At 40.8% G+C, this 8,008-nt stretch overlaps 1 non-coding gene across 1 annotated transcript; it reads left to right on the top strand.

The window, feature by feature from the left end:
- The first annotated feature begins 7,901 nt into the window (after positions 1 to 7,901).
- Positions 7,902 to 8,008, top strand: LOC120074802 (small nucleolar RNA R71). The gene has a single exon (XR_005481084.1). It is a non-coding gene; the product is annotated as a small nucleolar RNA R71 (small nucleolar RNA).

Raw genomic sequence — 8,008 nt, 5'->3', positions numbered from 1 at the left:
AGATGAGTACAAGTGATGAAAAAGAGATAGAAACGAATACAGAAGTGTGTCAATGTCTTGACATAGATCTGGACGGAGGTTATGCTTGTCGGCGTGTGGAATGGATGGAGAGAAGAGCTTCTCTCTCAGGCTTGCTCGTCTGGTATAAGTGACCTTCGTACATAGCTTCAACAGCGGGGATTGAAAGGATTCTTTGCCCGGAGACTCACCTCTCAGCCTTGTCTCTTAATTCTTCTCGGATCTACTCTGATGAGTCACTCAACCAGTCTCTCTCTCATATCAGAATTCAAGTCTCTCGTATCGAGTATATTTCTTCAATAGAATTGCAGAAGCTATTTATATGCAAAGCTTTGACTCTTTGCATTGTGGTCCCCACTTTATTGAGGCAGTTCCTGAAATGGTGGAGTGAATATTCCTTCTATTACGCAATCAATCCCGTCAGAAATGCACAACTAACAACTGTACACGCATTTGAATCCTCCGCAATTGCATTGCTCTTTACATCTTCGATCGTTTGCCCGCATGCGGTGTTGTTTTTTATTACCGCATGCGGTTGAAATTGTGTTGATCGCAAAGCTCTTAATCGATTGTCGCATGCATCGTCATTGCGTTGATCGTCTCTTCATTATTGATTGACGGACACAATGCGATGTAGATGCGTTGTTCATTTTATCTTTGAGCCATGAGCGCATGCGGTGACTTGATTTCTTGTAAAACAGACTTGAAACATTCTATTCTACCATCGCAATGGTGTCAGTGGGTGTATTGACGACAATTTATAATTCTCGCATTTCTCAGCCAATTTCTATACTATCGACGCAACTTTTCTTTTTTTTTAGCCGCAATATCTAAATAAAACAGTATAAATAACTTCTATTTCTACAAGTTATCACCTGACCTTCCCAAGTCTAGATCTTGTCCTTAGACTACCCTCCCGAGTATCTCTAATAGACGAATGAAGCATACATAAACAAGATAATCACAAAGAATGAAGATTCCCTAGTTGTGCTAGCTAAATGCTTCTCAACCCATTCAACTGATTTAGCTACTCATGCATGGATTACAGAGAGTGAATAGATATAGAGAAAGACATTCCATTTGAATAACTGAATTGAGTACAAAATGATAATGGAAAATAAAAGTAAAGGGCCTGGTAGCAATTCCTTACTGACCGTGGCTTTTTACACTGAATCTCTATTCTGATCTACAAATATTCCCGCTTCAGCAGGCGTCGGCCCTTTCTCTGTCTTGGAGCTCCCGGTGCTTTCCCAAGCTTGCCGGAACAATCTATCGGCACACCTTCTTCCTCGTGTCTGCCTTAAAATGAAAGAAGACTATAGACAGAGATGTGAACTTGTAAAACGATGAAGTAATCGACTGCTTTTTACCCCTTCTCTGAAGAATGCACTTGGTATTTATAGGGATCAAAGGTGAAAGGCAGCTTCTCTCTCCCGGTTGTACAGATGGGATAGCTTTAATTTCTGACTGATGCACCGGATAATTGTCACCGATAAAGCTGGATGTACTTTGTAACCGTTATCGGTTGTCAACTTAATTTGGATCCGACTGCCATCAGTTTTCTGTCCCATTGATCGTAATTGTCCTTTCACCCGGATGCACCCACTGTGTTGCGCTGACCAATTTGCAATGATTCTTCTTGGGCGAATGTTTGCGAGCATGATCAACGCAAAGTCTTGCGGTGAAGTTGTGCTTGACCAATGTATTCCTATGATTGCAACCTCTTCATTGCATTAATGCATTTTCTGCACAAAAATGTAGAGATCAACTGTTCTAATGCGTTGGATGCATGCGACCGCAATATTATAGAATTCATGCTTAAGGGACGCAATTTAACATATTTCATCAATGCAATCCAACATTGTTTAAGAACTTAGTACCATGATAACGTGCATTTCTGCTCGGTATCACACCCCAAATTTAAACAATGCTTGTCCTCAAGCATAAGCTAAAGATTCCTTTAGCAAGTTAACTGCAAAGTTTTCTTCCCTAGATTTCTCAAGGATACTTCATTCAAATCCTATATACTAGAATTTTCTTAAGTCTTATTCAAGTCTCTTCTTAAAATATTTCTAAGACTTAGGAATTGCAAGCTTAACTTTCAAAAGAACATTCATTAATAAATTCTGGAATATCGCATGATTTATTTCAAAAAGAAAATTTTCCCCCAGGGTGTCAAATGATTTAGCCTTGCACAAAAAATTTTCTTTATTGCTATTTTTTTTCTGACCTTGCACTGATCCGAGTGCCTTGCCTCCACGTGTGTCATGCAGACATCCAACTATGAGCAATGCACTCTTTCTCAGACTAAACTCATACCGATTTGGTAGTGGAGGTTCGGTCATTGATTTATGCGTTGATCCTGATGACTTACTTTCGTTTTGGCTTGCCCTCATGTGTGTCATGCGGACATCCAACTACGAGTAAGTGCCTTTCAACACTTAACTCTTATCAACATGGGTTCCCCATTGCATTGACAGTGGAGTTGTTATTTTCAAATATATATTTTTTTTTATAGCAAGGTCTAAAATAAATACCATAAATATCTCACCCCCAAATTTAAAATACGGCAATGTCCTCATTGTTAAAAGAAATTAAAATAAGTCATGCGATGGTTATAAAATGCGTTGTAAAGAGAGTTTGAAAGAAAGCTAGCAAACTCCTAACTTTTAGAAATATTTCGTGAGGTGACTATCTTAAGATTTAAGTTGACTCTAGTATAGACGAAAGAGATAGAAGCATATTTTTCATCATTGAAATCATATTTGGTAAAGAAACAACATGCGGTAAACTACTAAATTTATCTACTCGGCAAATGATTGCAGTAATCAGGGAGGATGCGGTGATAAAACTTTGAAAAGTAAAATGCAATGTGATAGCGCAAAATTTGAAATAAAGATAAGGAAGAGTACACCCCCAAATTTTGCGTTTTCGCCCACATTGCGTATTGATGCATCCATCCTTGCGGTGATCTTTGCTTCTGTGGATTGCGGTGATGGAATCAGAATATTTGCTTCTTCTTGTAGTATCTTCACAATCCTATGCCTTAATCCTTGTAAACAGACAAAGAGAGGGTCAAGTGATTTCAAAACAAAACAACAAGTTTTTTTTTTAGAGAGAAAAATAAGTAAAATACAGATAGTAGTAATGTGACGAAGAGTTAAATGTTTAAGAGTTAAGTAAGGGATAGTCTGGGTTTTTCAACTTTGCGAAGGCTGTTTCTGGCTGAAAATCTCCTCCGTAATATGCTTTGATTCGTTGTCCATTAACTTTAAATGTTCGACTGCCATCCTCGGTGATTAGTTCCACCGCACCATGTGGAAATACTTCTTCGATAATGAAGGGACTGGACCAGCATGATTTTAATTTTCCTAGGAAGAGTCACAATCTTGAATTGAAGAGTAAGACCTTCTGCCCGATTTGGAGGTTTCTAGCGCATATGTGTTTATCATGTCAGCGCTTGGTGCACTCTTTATAAATCTTTGCATTCTCATATGCGTTGATCCTCCATTCTTCTAGCTCGACTAGCTGCAGTTTTCGCGCTTCTCCTACTTTCTTTAAATCGAAATTCAGTTTCTTGACCGCCCACAATGCTTTATACTCAAACTACAAAGGCAGATGACACGTCTTGCCAAATACCAACGCATAGGGAGACATACCTATTGGTGTTTTAAATGCGGTCTGGTATGCCCACAATGTATCATCAAGCTTCATTGCCCAATCCTTCTGCGAACGTTTTACTACCTTCTCAAGTATCAATTTAATTTCATGATTGGACACTTCAGCCTGGCCATTTGTTAGCATGTGGTATGCGGTGGCCACCTTGTAGAGGATATTGTACTTACGCAACAACTCCTTTATATTGTGGTTGATAAAATGTGATCCTTCATCACTTATGATGGCATGGGGAGTGCCAAAATGAGTGAAAATATTTTTCTTGAGGAACTGGGAGACTACCACCGCATCACTTGCGGCGCATGCAATTGCCTCTACCAACTTGGAAATGTAATCGACGGCCAATAAGATATAATGCTTGCCATGTAGATGAGGGAATGGTCCCATAAAATCAATCCCCCAGATGTCAAATAATTCCAACTCCAAGATAGTGTTCATTGGCATTGTGTTCTTCCATGAAATGTTGCCGATGCATTGACACCGATCACATTTCATTGCGTAGTCAGTAGCATCCTTAAATAATAAAGGCCAAAAGAATCCACTTTGCAAAACTTTAGCTGTAGTGTGTTGCCCTCCAAAGTGCCCTCCATATGGCGAATCGTGGCATTGTGACAATATGCGTTGTTGAGCAACATTTGGTATGCATAATCGAATGATTTGGTCTGCACCTCTTCTATACAGATTCGGCTCATCCCAATAATAGTGTTTGCATTCACGCTTGAGCTTCCTCTATTGATGGTAGGTGTAATCTTCAGGGAATTGTTCACAAACCAAATAATTAATGATGTCCGCATACCAGGACAATTCTTCTATGTGAAACAGCTGCTCATCTGAAAACACAGCACTTACTTCAGATTCATTGCGGTCAACCTCGGGATTTTCCAATCTAGACAAATGATCCACAACTTGATTCTCTGTCCCCTTCCGATCAATTATTTCGATATCAAATTCTTGAAGGAGGAGAACCCATCTGATCAACCTCGACTTAGCGTCCTTTGTCATCAAATATTTGATTGCCGAGTGATCAGTGTGAATGAGTACCTTGGTTCCCAATAGATATGCCCGAAATTTTTCCAACGCAAAAATCACAACCAGGAGTTCTTTTCAGTAGTGGTAGCAGGGTTTAGAGTTTTCCTCGCATATGCGATGGGGTGCAAAATGGTTTTCTTCTTTTGCGCTAATGCGGCACCCATCGCATACCCACTTGCGTCGCACATGATCTCAAATGGTAGTGTCCAATCCGGTGCAATCAAGACAGGCACGGTAATCAGCACATCTTTTAAAACTCGGAATGCATTGAGGCAATTGTTGTCAAATTCAAACTTCCTGTCCGCCTCTAACAACTCACTCAGTGGTCTTGCACCCTTAGAAAAGTCTTTAACGAATCGTCTATAGAATCTAGCATGCCCCAAGAAGCTTCACACAGCCTTCACGCTGGTTGGAAGTGGAAGCTTTTCAATTGCGTCGATCTTTTCTTTGTCCACCTCCAACCCTTCTCGAGAGACTTTGTGTCCCAACATCATACCCTCTTTCACCATGAAGTGACATTTTTTCCAGTCGAGCATCAGGTTCGTTTCTTCACATCTTTTCAAAATTTTCTCCAAATTGGCCAAGCAGACTTCATAAGTGTTCCCATAAACGAAGAAGTCATCCATAAATATTTCCACCGAGTCCTCGAGATAATCTGAAAAGATCGCCATCATGCACCTTTGGAACGTGCTTGGCGCATTGCAGAGGCCAAACGGCATGCGACGAAAAGCGAATATCCCATATGGGCAGGTGAATATGGTCTTGTCTTGGTCTTCAGAAGCTATCATGATTTGATTGTACCCGGCATATCAATCCGAAAAGCAATAAAAGTCATTCCCTGCTAGTTTGTCTAGCATTTGATCAATGAATGGCAGAGGGAAGTGATCTTTCTTTATGGGCACATTCAATTTGCGGTAGTCCATACATATGTGCCATCCAATGATGGTTCTTTGCGATATTAATTCATTGTTCTCATTAGGGACTATCGTCATTCCGCCTTTCTTCAGCACACATTGCACTAGACTGACCCACGTGCTATCTGCAATGGGATAGATAATGCCCGCATCCAGCCACTTGAGAATCTCCTTTTTGACGACTTCCTTCATCGCAGGGTTAAGTCTGCGTTGATTTTCAATAGTTGCTTTGTGGTCGTCCTCAAGACGAATGTAGTGCATGCAGTACGTGGGGCTAATTCCTCTGATGTCAGCGAGCATCCAGCCAATTGCTCGCACATGTTTCTTGAGAATGCTCATCAACGCATTCTCTTGATCTGCGCTGAACGCAGAGGAAATAATCATTGGCAGCTTCTCATCCTGCCCCAGAAATGCGTACTTCAAATGTGTTGGTAGGGTTTTTAGTTCAAGGGTTGGTGGTTCCACGAGAGAAGGTTGCGTTGTTTTTCTTTCTTCTTTTGGCTCTTCATCTTGCATTGCGGTTGTTCTTTCTTCTTTGTTTGTTTTTGCTATGATCGCATTGTAGGTAGCTATAGATGCATTGGCATCCTCTTCTTCACACTCTTCATTAGACTTTTCTTCTTCAATCAAATTCAGGTCATCATCAGAATCTTGCAGGTCTTCCTCATCAGGAAATTTCATGGCACGAATTATATTAAACTTGAGCTTCTATCCGTTTATGCTCAAAGTGATTTCTCCCTTGTGCACATCAATTTGAGCATGACCTGTTGATAAGAAAGGTCGCCCCAAAATGATGGGGACATCTTTGTTGGCCTCATAGTCTAGAATGATGAAGTCAGCTGGCAAAATAAATTTATCAATCGTGATCAGCACATCCTTCACCTTACCTTCTAGATGAACCAGAGATCTGTCAGCCAATTGGAGAGTCACTGATAAGGGCACGAGTTGCCCCACATTTAATTGTCTAAAGATTGACAGCGACATCAAATTTATGTTGGCCCCTAAGTCATACAGGGCTTGCCCAATATAGAGTCCTCCTATGGAGCAAGGAATAGTGAAGTTCCCAGGATTGCTCATCTTCGATGGAATAATAGATTTGGAACTTTGCGTTAATGCCACCGTGGCAAATTTTCCAATGCCCATTTCCTTAGTTACCATGTCCTTCAAAAACTTGGCATAGGCAGACATTTCCTCAATCGCTTCACTAAAAAGAATGTTAACACGTAATTGCTTTAAAATAGATAAGAAGTGTTGGTACTGTACCTCTTCGTTTTTCTTCTTTCTTAGCCTCTGAGGGAAAGATGTTAACTGGACTTTCACGGTTCCCATTTCATTTGACTTTGAGGTTGATGAAACCTCAGGTTCTACTGCTTCATTTTCTCTTTCCTCTTCCTACGTTATCGCAATCTCAGGCTTAGTTGCGATGGAAGTTGCTCTACTCTGATCCTTATTTTCTCCCTCCACAGTCTTTCCATTGCACAATGCCACAACCTGACATTGCTTTTTACCTGATCCCCCTTGGTTGTGCGAAAGCTCGGTAGAACTTGGCAATGCCCCTTGCGGTCGACTCTTCAGCTCATTCGCAATCTGGCCTATTTGCAATTTAAGGTTGCAGATGGACGTAGCCTGACTTTGAAGCATTGTCTCATTTTTCTCTATATATTGCTTCAATAGGCTCTCTAGAGAAGAAGATTGTGTTGGTTGTTGCGAGCTACTTGCTTGGTTGCTCTGCTGACCATTGTTGCGTTGAAAGAATCTTTGTGGCCCTTCTTTTGTACCACCGATTGAAAATTTTGTTGTTGATTCTTCCAAGAAAAATTGGGGTGGTTTCTCTACCCAAGGTTGTAAGTGTTTGAAAAGGGATTATTCTTTATAAAATATACAGACTGTGGATTTTGCGGGCAATCTTCCATCGCCCTCCCATCACCGCAAGTCGCACACCTTGCGGTGTTTTGACTTATTGCGTTGATTTGCTCACCTTGCGGTGTTGGGCTACTGATCTCCATTCCTCAAATCAAATTCATCATTGCGTTCATTTGGTTTTGCAACGAAACAATGGCACCGTTATTTGCGTCTGAATCTTTGATTCTCAATCTCTAGTTACTCTCCATCCAGTCTTCATGGTTCTTGGAGATGCAATCCAGAATATTCTTCGCTTCCTCATAAGTTTTGTTAAGCAGACCACCAGCAGCTGCCGCATTGGCAGCGGTCTACGAAGTAGGATTCAAACCGTGATAGAAAATTTCCATTTGAAGACAGTCTGGTAGCCCATTATGTGGACAATCTCAGACCAACCTTTTAAACCTCACCCAAGCATCGCTGAGCGATTCATCCATGTCTTGTTCAAATTTAGTAATAAGCTTTCTCTGTCT

Source organism: Benincasa hispida, chromosome 3, assembly GCF_027475165.1.
Source record: "Benincasa hispida cultivar pf3 chromosome 3, pf3_genome.v1.1, whole genome shotgun sequence".
NCBI lineage: Eukaryota > Viridiplantae > Streptophyta > Magnoliopsida > Cucurbitales > Cucurbitaceae > Benincasa > Benincasa hispida.
This window is presented reverse-complemented; position numbering and strand designations above follow the sequence as displayed.